General features: G+C 37.0%; 1 protein-coding gene across 11 annotated transcripts in view; it reads right to left on the bottom strand.

Annotated features, from left to right (window-relative positions):
* FIGN (fidgetin, microtubule severing factor) overlaps positions 1 to 13143 on the bottom strand; it is a 102321-nt gene that overhangs the window by 67473 nt on the left and 21705 nt on the right. For 2 of the 11 annotated variants that reach the window (XR_010369323.1, XR_010369324.1), the window contains one exon: positions 11304 to 12733. The exons of the other annotated variants lie outside the window; for them this stretch is intronic. The gene's annotated coding sequence lies outside the window, so the exon portion shown is untranslated. Of the gene's footprint in view, positions 1 to 11303; positions 12734 to 13143 lie in introns of those variants that run through there. 11 annotated transcript variants of the gene reach the window in all.

Here is a 13143-nt window from a genome sequence, read left to right as displayed (position 1 = left end):
CCATTCACTGAGAGCTGCCTCACCTGCCACTCTGATTGCAATGCCTCCCAGACCCTCATCAGCTCACCTCATCTATCCACTGTCACACAAACTTGGGCTCGATTTGTTGAAATGGAGGAAACTTCTCCTAGGGTCGAATGATGTAATTTGGGGCTCAAATTAAGTGAAGCTAGCGGGTTTGGATAGAGTGTTAGGTGAAATTCTGTCAAACAAATCCTGAAAAATAAACCAAAACAGAACTATGAATTCATGCCTGTATTTTGCAGGGAACCACTCCTGGCAAAATAATTTTGAGTTTTAAATTAATCACAGGAGACCTTAAAAAGTATAAACAAGATTATATGATTTTTTTTTTAATTTTCAGATTAATTTTAAATATTCTTTTGCAAAGAAGGTAAGGCAGAATATAAGAAGAGTCAGTGAGGGGAGAGATGACTGAAGCTGCAGAATTCAAACGCCCACAAACATCCACAACTTCAAAAACGTACTATTAATACATTGGGAGATCTCTGTTGAGATTCATGCCACTAAACACAAAGCTTAAGAGTCTGAAAAAAATATCCAAACATGTGAAAGTAAAAAAAAAACCTCTGTATAACAAAACAGCAGTAAAAATCCCTTACCAATTATTCTCCTGTGTTCTCGAAATAGGACCAGTGTCTCTTATGCCCTAATTTTATCATTTCCTTTGCCCCATGTTAAAACGCCAGTGTAATTATCCTTTACAAAGGTTGACTGAGGTCCCTGAGAAAATCTGCTCGGGGTGATAATTTAGCTGGCCTTTTTATTTGTGGAATTTAGGCATGGATGTTTCAAGCTCTTTGTCAAAATAACTGCTTGATCTGCTTTAGTATTTTTAATTGTTAAAAAAATAGCATTTTCTAATAAAGTGAGGAAGAGTAAGGTTAAATACTCTAATTACCAACCTGCAAGAAGAGTGAAACATAAAAGTTGTGCAAAGTGATTCCTAATATTGATGTACTTGGAGTCAATTCTTAATATTTAATGATACCTGGAAATATAAGTCTCAGTAGAATGATATTAGGGATTATCCTTCGACTTTCCACAATGCAATCAAGAGCTAATGAAAATGTTTTGTTTGTCATTAGAAATTAATAAATCATTACTTCACATTCTAATAACTGTCAAAGTGCCAGACTTCAGTTGACATAAAAACTTCCATTTTAAGAAGAGAGATTTCAAGTAATTTGACCAAAAGGAAGATTTGCAGTGCTGAAAACTTAACTGCTTTTTCTTAATGACATTACCTGGCCTAATAAGTAAAAAAACCTATAAACCAAACCCAAAACAAAACACCAAAAGCCCCCCTCCAACCAACCACCACCTCCCCAAGTACTCTACACCAGAGTTGCTGAACAGGAATTATTAACATGGCTACACTCCATCTAGGGGGGTAAATCTCACTTTCAAAAAGTTGAAGCTTCTTTATCTACTTATCTAAACCCTATTGAAGCATGGGTTTCCTGAACGAGGCTTTTATTGCATAAGCAACAAAAAGATTGCTCCTAAAACGCCTTCCTGAAAATGATGAAAAGCAACTGAAATTATACAAAAGCAACTCGAACTCATGATGGTTTCTTCCAGTTATATATTTGTTCCAGTTCTCTCTCCAAAGGCAACTGACTCAGCAGAGGTACAACTCTTACAGACCTAACACAACTGCACTTGCTGCCTCTCTGACATCAACCCCAACCACCACATGAGACAGGAAAAGGCGCAGAGCAGGTGAGAGAGCGAGGACAGTGCAAAGCTGACCCTCAAAAGATGCAGACAACCAGAGTGTCCCACAAACACACTCCCTGTCAAGCACCCCTTGAGCAGGACCACAGGATCTTTCAGACAAAGGACAGCCACAGCAAACCCCCACCTGTATTCCTCAGCCTTTCTTAATGGTCACAAAATATTGCTAGGATACAGCAGCTATCTCTTTCCACCATAGCAGTTGTACTTTTGAGCCTTTCAAAATAAAAACCTCCAACCAAACACAAAACCACCACATTTTTTGCTTTCTCTCTAAAGACTACCACTCTCTTAATCTCTGTCTTAAATACAATATTTTCTTCTGACAGAACATTTTTCAAGGTACCATAAGCAAGACTCTTTCCACTGAGTGATTCCATGAATACTGTGTCTTAGAAGGCTCTACTTTAATATATTTTTCCTTTTAAAAACTTTCTAATTGAGTACTCATAGCAATATATGCATTCCTATGAAAAAGTCTATATAAATTTATTGGAAATTACAATTTTAAGACATTTCTAATCTATGAAATTTGACAGGGAAAAATATTACTTCTCTAGGAGTTGACAGTGATTAAAAAAACTACAGAAGGATTATCACTGCCTATTAAATGTGATAGTTTGAACCATTTCCATGGAATCCTTTCTTATTTTATTCCTATTAGATCCATTAGCATATTTTCAGCTAATAGCTAACAATTGTCCACTGAATTACAAAAAAGGCTCTCCCTAAACCTGCTTCAGTGGCTAGATATTATGGCAATCAGTTAAAACTTTCCTATTTCCCATCCAATGCCTTTACTCACTACAAACAGTTACACCTCTTTGGAAACTAAACAGCCAGCTGAGCACTGCAGCCTGTCCTGCAGAGCCCGTGGCAGTGTGGGTGCACCCTGTTCCTGCCTCAGTCTGCAGCTCCTGCAGAGCTCCACACCTGGGGAATGTCACACTCTGCCATCCAGTACTGACCTATGCCAAGAGACTGGCAGGCAGGTCCTCAATCTAAGCTTGCATGGCTCTTGTTACAGTCACGTTTGCAAACATACATTTTTTATTTCAGACACATCTTCCTACCTCACCAGGCTCCCCCACATCTGTGCTTGATCCACCTACTCTTTAGGTACCTGCAGTGGCCAATAGGCCTCAACTGCCCAACACTTTAGTGAGCAGCCTACTAGGGCTGCTTTGTGGCAGCTGCAGTGCTACATAGGAACTCAGATAACTTATTTAGACCCCCTTTATCTCCCTCTAGGACAATACATTAGTTTGGGGTTCTTCTATTATTTTGTATTCTTTTAGTCAAAGGCAAAATATTTTTCTACATAAACAACTACATTGCAGTACTGTGTGGTCACTTACTAATTTGTAAACCATTATTTAACATCAGCCATTTTGTCAGAACACCATGCAAAGGCCTTCCTTGCTCCACAGTGACAGTAAATGCTCTCTCTTAATGAGGACACTGGCTTGGTATAGTTACAGTACTTTTTTCTTCTAATTTTCATTTCTGTGAATACTGCCACGACACAAGTTACTTTAATGTTCTTCTAAGTGTTGGTAAATGCTATTTAAAGTTTATATGGCAAGCCTGTAATTCTTAATGCATTGGATTTTCTACTTTAGTGGTTGTTCATCTGCTACGATTTCTTAATAGACTCCTTAAAAAAGATTGTAATTAACTGCACTCCATTATTATATACATGAAAAGGACTGGTTTGAACTTTTATCCTTGACATACACCAAGGTGAATGAAAAGATGCAGGTTATGGCTTAATAGTTTTACTTAGATAAATGGTGACATTTCTTAAGAGAACCAAACAATTCCATGTTTTGTTCAGCCAACTCTTTCTTCTTCTTTTATTATACTGTGTCAAGCAGGTACCAGAACTGAGATGGACTTATGTCACTCAATGGAAATACATCAGCATTCAGCACCTTACTTTGCATAGAATAGTTTTCTACATTGAAAAATTTGACAGGATGCAATTGTTAAAGAGCTCTCAAATATTTATTTAGACTGGATGTCAACCTTTATCATTTTTTTTTTCTCCCAGTTACCAACCTTCACCTTCTCAGAGCAGGCTGAAATGTCATGTAGTTGGTCTGTCCATGGGAGAGTTTTCCAGAATATAAAAAAACAAACCCCACACTTCTGCTGCTCATTTCACACTGTTTGCATGCAGCTGGGAGACTCTGTACAGAGCATTTTCACACATATATTCCTACCAAAGTGCTCACCATGAATGATTTTTGAAACCAGTGGCTAGTTTTTAAAAAATCTGAGAGTAAAGAACCAGCATAGTTAAAGACAGAGGACCTGAGCTCAAATATTTCAGATTCTTGTCATGTATTCACATGAGGGCTGTTTTGAACTTGTCAAACTAAGTCTTGGAACAAGAGACTTGGAAAACAATGGGTTCTTCTTATCATGACACTCATTTTTCCAGTCTAAGTTTTTCAGCTGTAATGATCTGGAGTTTTGTGGACAGATTTCCAACAGATTCTACCAGAGAATATGAACATGCTTGAGAGGTCTAGATTCAGTGTGAAAAAGAAAGTTGCTGCTATGTCATCAATCTTCTACTGTCTGAACAGAAAACAATTTCAAATACACTAACAAATCCTTTCAATTTTTCCCCAGTACTTTCTCAAGATTTAACCCTTTTACAAGATCACCTTGTAATCTCATCTGTCTACCACAAGAGTCACTGTCTGCTAGATCACAATACTACTCCAGCAACTTTCCTCAGCCTCTGTTCCAGCATCTGAAAAATAGGGCAAGACTTTTAGAAATGTGTGTACAGATGCCTGAATTTGAATGACTGACATTTTTATATTGCTTTGTGTGTATCAGCTATATTATGAAAAGAACACAGTTTTATAGGAAAGTCCAACTACAGCAATGCCTGAGGCATAATTTCTATAGTTTAATCAGTGAATCACTTATTTAGCATCACACAGTTCCCTTTTTCTTGCTCAGTATGCCAATATCGTTCATCTCTCCAGAATCATTCAGCTAAACTTATATCATAGTAGGAATATTAAAAAATAGCTAGGCTTGCTGTGTCTATTCATCAGAACCAGAAATACTGTGAATGTTGAAGTTTCAATTTATTGCTGTGCCGGTCCTGTTTCAAGAGTAAAACTGAAAGACATATGGTTAACAAAACAACCTGCAACTGCTTTGAGCCCCTAAACATACATCAGTGTTTTTATTCCCATTTGGCAGGGGCATTTATCCTTAACAGCAACAGATCATGAACAAACTCTAAAAAAAATAAAAAAAAAAAAAAGAAAGGAAGTTGGATTTCCTGCTTATTATTTAAAATGTGCTCTCCACAACTGACAAATTAAAGGAGAGCTTTATAAGCATCCGGAGAGAAAGGAACAGGAGCTCAGCAGCAACTGTGCCAGCCCCATACGGCACCACGTGCAATATGGTCCTGAGCTGCCCATGCAGTGCTCCATTTGTAGAGCTGGACACAAACCAATTCCTGCAGCTCAGGACAGAGGATGGAATTAAATCAATCCCAGCTCCCTGCAAAACTTGAATGTATCCCTGTGCCCAAGAGAGTACTGGAGCACGAGGCTGCGAGGGAACCCATGAGCTGCCCCCAAGGACGTTTTGGCTTGCCTAGAGCAGTGGGAGATTCACCTCCAGCCAGGCAGGAGGAAGAGCACATTGGGCCCTTTCATGGCCAGCTGGGTGAGCTGCCACAGCCATGGTTTCAAAAGAAGATTGCAAAAAAAACCCAAAACAAACCCACTAAAAAACAAACAAGAAAAAAACCCCCCCACACACACACACACAAAAAAAAAACCTCAAAAAAAACCACTCAAACCAAAAAAAGCCAAGAGAACTGTTTCTTCTGGCACCACCCTTGTTGGATTTAACTGTATTCTCTTCACACATGCTCTTACAGAGAAGTGGGGCACCCAAGACAGACACCTGAATCTCAGCTAAGGACCTTGTGAGTTGTAACTATATAGAACATAGTTCAATACAAGATTTGCATTCAGAAACAGTAACAAAAAAGTAAAACAACTGATCCACGCTAATATCAAAACTGAAGTGAATTCACAGCAAAAATACATATGACTGCCAGCAACCTTCACTGGAAATATGAGAGCTAAGAATTTTGCTATTGTATCTTAAGTAATCATTGTAGTACTTAATAAAAAGAAGAAATGGAAGTTTATTTGAAGGTGGTGTGCTGAAGTATGAACAAGCTACAATCAAGCATCCCAGATGCAAAGCATAGCTTTGACATGGAAATCTTCTGCTCTCTTAGAAAATTAGCTCAAAACATTTCCTTAACTTTGCTGAAAAAGGCTCTTCCAGTTAAACACATAGGTCTGCCTACTGTTTTAGAGCTAAACACATGCACACTTATCAGTGTGATCGAGGCTTTAATCCTTCCTCTGGTGGGCTCAGTAATAAAGTGGGGATAACCACACTTACCTACTTTGTAGGGTGTTGTCAAAATTAATGCTCACAGAGCCGTCAGTAGGTGAAAATCATTATAGCTCCCATCCTGCAATTGCTAATGCATGGGCTGCCTGCTGCACACACACTGAGCCTGGCAAAAGCTAATTGAGTCCTCTGAAGGTGCAGCAGTTTGTTCAGGCCCCATCAATAAACTGTTAAGAGTTTAAAAAACAAAACAAAACACCATCATGCTAAATGTGAACACAGCACAATTTTCGAATGATCTTGCAGACCAGAGCCTCTGGGGCTAAGCATGGCACAGGAAAAGCTTTTATAACAGAATACAATACTGGGAGGTATATATATATAGATATAGATGTATGTACAGGGATATAAAAATACAGCTATTAAGCCAGCTATTTGGTATTACTCTGTGGACACACTCCCAAACACACACTCCCAGGCAAACACAAGCCAAAGTGCAGACAGCACCTGAGCTACAATAAATCAATGATTGTATGCAAACAGACGAAAATATAGACACAGTACTGATGCACATTACTACCTTCCCTGAACTTAACTCTGATCTGGAAGACAAGTCTGGAAAAAAACTCTACTTGATTGTTCATTTTGAACAATGAAAATGAAATTAAGGAAAGATCTGAGTCAAACCAGTTTGCTCATAAATATATCCTACAAAACCAATTTAACTGATGTCAAATTCAAATAATTCACCTGACGTCACAATGGAGAAGCCAACCACGAACATCTCACAAATTATTATTTTGATCCAACTGTTAGACCCAAATTACAGCAAAAACTGCACTTTCTACAGCTGTTAAAGCAGTGACCCTGGCAGAGCATGCTTTTGTGCTGAACTTTTTATATGACCAAGCCTATTAATCAGGTGGCAGTTCAAACTGATGCACTTTACATAGGTGACTCTGGCCAGTGCTTTAATTACTTGGTATTAAATGGTAATTAAGACTTTTTCACAATCAGGTTCAATCCAAAAAAAATTAGTGTAAAATCCACTAATTTAATAAAGAGTTGTGTTCTTTACTGTGCTTCAGCCTAGACACTAAGGATGCAGCAATTTACTATTGACAAGCACTAAAGGAGCAGGTCATTTCACAAGTATAGTGTGGACAAAGGTGAACCGGGCAACTGATGAAATCTCTGGCCAAGGCGAAATAGCAATCTCTGAGCCAAATGGTAATAAAGTTACTGAAATGAAGCAGTGTAGCTTCTGAAGTGAACTGTCATAAGGAGGATACAGGCTTCAGGACAGCTTGGCCAAAGTAATTAAAACTTTATTCCCTGAGAGCCAATCAAAGTGGCTAGCCGTACATTTGATTTTACATAAAGATAAAACAGGTATGTAAGTCAGCAACAAACACCAGCAGCTGTAGCTAGCACTCTATGTAACAGCAACCACCTCTCCAGAAGTATCTGCAAAATTTGCAGTAAGTGAGGCAAAATATAGATCATGCTTTTAACGTTCTTTGCCGTATTATTGATTTATATCTCTAGATTTTCTATGACATGCAAAAACCAGGAAGAAATGCAGACAAATATCACTGTCCAAAATTCCCTGCTAAATCAAAGACAATTACTTCCCTCAATAGCTATTAAAGGCAGATAGTTTAATCATTGGAGAAGCAATCTAGTGCATAGGAGTCCAGAGATGTAGGCTTAACTCACGGCTCTGCTACTGACCTGCTATATGACCTTGGGCAAGTCTCTTCACATTTCAGCGCCTCTTTGTGTCCCTATTAACCTTTGTGCGTCTCAGCTATTTAGAATGTAACCCCTCTGACGCAGAACAGTCTCTCACTACATGTTTTTACAATACCAGCACAACAAGGTCACCATCTTGGTTGAGACCTCTAAGTGCTACAGTAATCCAAATAAATAAGAACAATATATTCAATTATTCAGAATCCCACTTAGATTTATTCAATTTTCCCATAACATCTGGATAGCTGAGACATCACCACAGATTAAAATGTGCATCCTACATCCTTTTAATTTTAATGTCTCACCTGCTGTTTGTGTAATTGAAATTTGTATTGATTTTCATGAAGCGAAGAACACCTAACTCACTGCCTAAAACACAAACAATGGAATGAGCCATTGCTATCCAAGTTATTCAGAACACATATGAAATAAATCACTTGTCTGAAAGGAGAAACAAGAAGGTCCACTCAGTGTAAAGTTTTGACTCAGCAAAGCACTTAAGCATATCCCTAAGTTTAAGCATGAGTAGTCCCACTGAAGCTCTTAAGTAAGCTTAAATAAGAATTGGAGCTTTTCAGAGTTCGGGGAATATTCCATAAAAGATGTGAAATGATTGTAACATAATCATGAATATACGTATGCTAACAGACATTTTGTGAAACTGCGATATGAACAGACCCCAAAGAAGGGAACAAAAATATGCCTTCCTTTAAAAACTGGTGATTAAACAATGGATGTTTCTTGATACTAACCATGCTCCCCAACAGGCACACACAACACCATCATATGCAACTCAATGAGTATTTCGAATAAGTGCATTTTCTTTCTCTACTTAACGTGTAATTTGAAAGTGCTTAGATGCAGGAAAAATTTAGCACAGGTATTACTATCCATAACATGCTTTCTTCAAAAAATATTCTTCAGTCATGCCACATTTTTCACAAATTCTTTCTGTATTTTTAAGAAATATTCAACCTGAGCTAAATGAGGTAAAATATGGGCTACAAGCAGAACCTAGAAATAAAATTAAAGAAGAAGAAAAACTAGGAATTGTACACTAAGGATGTTATATACAAATTATTTATGTAGAAGCTTGAAGCCAATGAACAACAAAAATCATAAGATTTGGTTACTTAAGCAAGCTTGTAAAATGGAATGCACATTGACAGGAATCATTCTTCTTTTCTTAATTCAGACATAGGTACTTGAGTATGCTCACCTTCAATTCCTGCTGTTTAATTTTGACTCTTTGGAAACAAAAGCAAACAAAATAATGAAAACATTAAACACTTCCAACTGAAAATTGTTACACAAGCACCGGTATTAGAAAAGAATTGTAAATAAAAAGGGACTGACCACAAAGGAAGCAATAAACAATCATTCTGGCAAATGCACCTTCTGTAAATCCACTAAAATTCTACCCAAAGAAAATACTCAAGCCTAAGCAGGTATTGATATATCAAAAAAATGTCATGAATGACAGTATAACACTAAAAATAAAAGAAAGTAAAGGAAAACCCCATATGTGGCTTAATAGCCACCTTCTCAAGAAAACTGAGAGTTCTAGGAAAAATAGCAAGTCTTCTGTCTTCCCAGCCTCATAAATTTTTACTGTCCAAACTCAAGCTTGGAGTACGTCATTTTCATTTTTCACAAAAGGTATCTTGTTAATAAGTATGGCATGAAGGTAGGATGAGACAATGGTAAAATTGTTGAGTAGGTTGGAATCTGTACAACTTATTACCACTATAAAGGTACTATTAACTGAAAAAATATTACATAAACCATTTGTCTTGAATATGTAAAGATTGTAGCAAGCATAAATGCCAGTGAAAAACAAGAAGAAAAGACATCAAGAGCTCATGCAATAAAAGGAATATCCTTAAAGATCTTTTTTCCTCCTGGGAATTTAAACATAGTAAAAATTTGGAAGATGCAGTTTTTCAGCAAGGAGCTCAGTTACCATAACTGATACACATTACCAGCTTTACAATTCTAATTGTGTTTAATACAGTTTCATGTTGCATCAAAGTATAAAATCAATACCATTTGTCCAGCAAACAGGAAAAATGGAATCTATAAACTGCTCTTATTGAGTAATTAAACACCTATTATTGTCATGAGTGGTGAAACAATGAATTTGATAAGACAAATTTTTGCGACAAAATACTGCAGTGATTAATACCTCCCTACGTATTAAACAAAAATGACTGCCTTTTGTGCAGTAGTGCTGGCAGAAGAACAGGAATGAGAGAAGTAGTTGCCAGTGCCACAATAACAGGCTAACCTTGAACTGAACTCCTTTCCTCAAGAAATTAAATGCTGTAGCAGGACTTTAAATCCCTCCACTTAGAGCTCATTTGTGTTTCACGTAACCTGCAGTTCCTGAAGAGAACTCATTATCTTCAAAAGGAGAATCCTTTTATAATTTCTTTACAAATGTGTATATTGTTTCTGCAAAAAGTATTTCATATCAGAAAAGGGATAAGAGTATTAGCAGTGTAAGCGAGGCAAAAAGGCTCGTATCATTAAGACACCATTTCTGCTTCCTGGGAATTCAAACGCCAACTACAGTGGTAGGGGAAAACGAATGAGAATGAGGTTAAAGAAAATGTACCTTTACAGCAAAATTTTAATCTGTTAGATTGATGCTAAACTGCCTTGGTCTTTCTGCTGCTATATGCTGTATTTCTATGTATAGACCTCCCTCCCCCAATGCCCCTCCTGTAGCTTTGGCTTCCTATTTTTCTTTTCACTTAGAATGATGCACTAGGAACAACTATAGAGTACAAAAGATGAATCTATGGATGTGACACTTGTAAAGGGTAACCCTATTTCACAAGTGAGATGGGACAAAAAAGAAAGAAAAAAGGCCACAGAAGCAATAACTGCTCACTGAATTACCATTAAATTGTAAGATTTACAATCCAATGTACAGTAAGTGCATATCTAATGGAGTTTGTCCTCTAAAAGAATATAAAGTAGATCTTTTGCAGCATATGATGTATGCAGGTTATTTTTTTTTTTTAAACGGGACACACAAAAACAGATGTGCACATAAATTCCAGAATTTTTATACATATTAGAACTGAGCCAAAGCCAACATTAAATATGATAAATGCAATATGATTAGTAGGATCTAGCTTTGTACTTTCAAAACATGCTCACATTCTACAAAGAGAGATAAAAGATGACTCTAACACAGCCAGTCAATACTGCTTTCACAGAAATCATTGGTAAAAGCAGATCACATATTATAAATTCAGTTTATTGCTCTGATCTACTAGAATTCAATTAAATGACTTTTTGTAGAGGGTGGCAAAGCAGCTGCTGACCATTTCCAACATCTTCTAAACAAAATATCTGGACAGAAGTTTCAGATCATTATTTATTACAGCCTTAAATTTCCAACAATATTTATTTTCATATAATGAATGTAATATGAATAAGGCTCATTCACACCACTATTATTTGTAACGTGTTCATCAGTAATTTCACTGCTCTTATTCACATGAGCATAACTGTTGAGTGATTTAAGTTTAGAAATAAGCAAGGCATGTCAAACAATTATTTAAATAGAAGCAAACTTTTACATGATATAGCAGGCATATTGCTATTATACAATATTACAAGGGTATCAATAACCACATATTTTACAGGATGACTCTGGAAAATTCTAGCCTGTAATAAAACTCAAAACTATCAAAGAGACAAAGGAACTTTTGGCTGGGTAAGCCATTCAAATAGCAACAAGGCATGTAATGTTCTGCTCTCTTAATTTAAGTTTTATTTTTCTTAGCTAGAAACTTCAATTTTCCACAAATGGCATTAAAACCTTCATTCTCCTACCAAAAAGGAAGTTTGCCTACCACACAAATTTTACCATTATCTGGCTTTTATTTCAGAGGATTAAAAAGCAGCACAGAAGATCAGCAACGATAGCCTTGTTCTCTTCAACCTTAGTGAATCAAGTTCACTGGAGGTGAAGCAGTGGAATTATCAGTACAAGTGGCTGTGTCATCAAAGCTTTCTGAGAGGTAGTGTATGGAAATACCTAAACAAACAGAAGCATAAAAGCTGTCTGTATATGAAAGGGCTCTCCCAAGGTTTTTCATTAAAACAATTCCAATTGCAGTTTCACAATGCAGCATTATATTATATGAGAAATATAAAATCTTGACATTTTTCTAAATGTGAATGGGTTAAAGAACCTCTCCACGCTACAGTGAGCCTGAGAATTTCCAGCAGCTGATGAAGACCAGTTGACCACCTGATACTTTTTCAGCAGGGTGATAAAATTAAAGGATTGCTTTGATTTGCTTGAAGGATTACTTTCTATAGTTAATTGTTTAAAGTGCACAGTCTTACGAAAGGGAAAAATATCAAGAAGGTTAATGTAGAGTGAGCTAATTGCAAGCTGATTACATTGTGCAAAGCAAGAGATATTACCTGTGTTACATACCATCACAAGGACGAGCCTATTCTACCCTGCTGCTGCAGCAAACAAGCTGATTTGCTAACAAAGTGGTCAGCTCAGGCACTTGCACAGCATCTCGGTAGGTCCACAGGCGACTGCTTCACATGCAGAGAATCTCAAGCTCCATTTTCCAATCTGATTACACGGCTCCTTATTCCAGCAGCCTTAAACCTTCATGGCAGTTTACCAACATTTTCATCACTTTTTCTTTTACAAATCAAAAGAACTGATAAGCTCTCAGGTACCCGGGATTTCATAGTCGATGGCTGGCAGGCAGCCAGCTTCCCTCACAGCACAACTGTTCCGTGCCACAATGCAAAAAGCACGCTGAATTTAACAGATAGCACAAAACTATTAGAATTTTGCAGTACGTACAAGCAGGCAGCATGTTTCTGTCTCTGCAGATGTTAACAATTCTGTTCAGTCACATTTATAACATGCCTAGACCCAAAGAGATGTGTTTAAAAAGAAAAAAAAAAAAAGAAAAGGAAAACCAGAACAAATGAAGACATAGCACTGTCAGTAAGTCAATCACACTACAAAGTGTGCACCCAAGTTACTTCATTGCAGTGCTTCCAAATTACCATGAATTAGAGACAATGCTAAAACCATTAGAAAAAAAATTAAGAAATAGGAAAACAAATCTTTACATAAAATGAAACTGTCTGAGATAAACTGAAACATTATTTTAACAGTAAAACAAATGCAAAAACAAGAGACACTACTGTGTATTTTTG

This window comes from Passer domesticus, chromosome 10 (assembly GCF_036417665.1).
Source record: "Passer domesticus isolate bPasDom1 chromosome 10, bPasDom1.hap1, whole genome shotgun sequence".
NCBI classification, from domain to species: domain Eukaryota; kingdom Metazoa; phylum Chordata; class Aves; order Passeriformes; family Passeridae; genus Passer; species Passer domesticus.
Note: the sequence above shows the minus strand (reverse complement) of the source record. Positions and strands in the feature narration are given on the sequence as shown.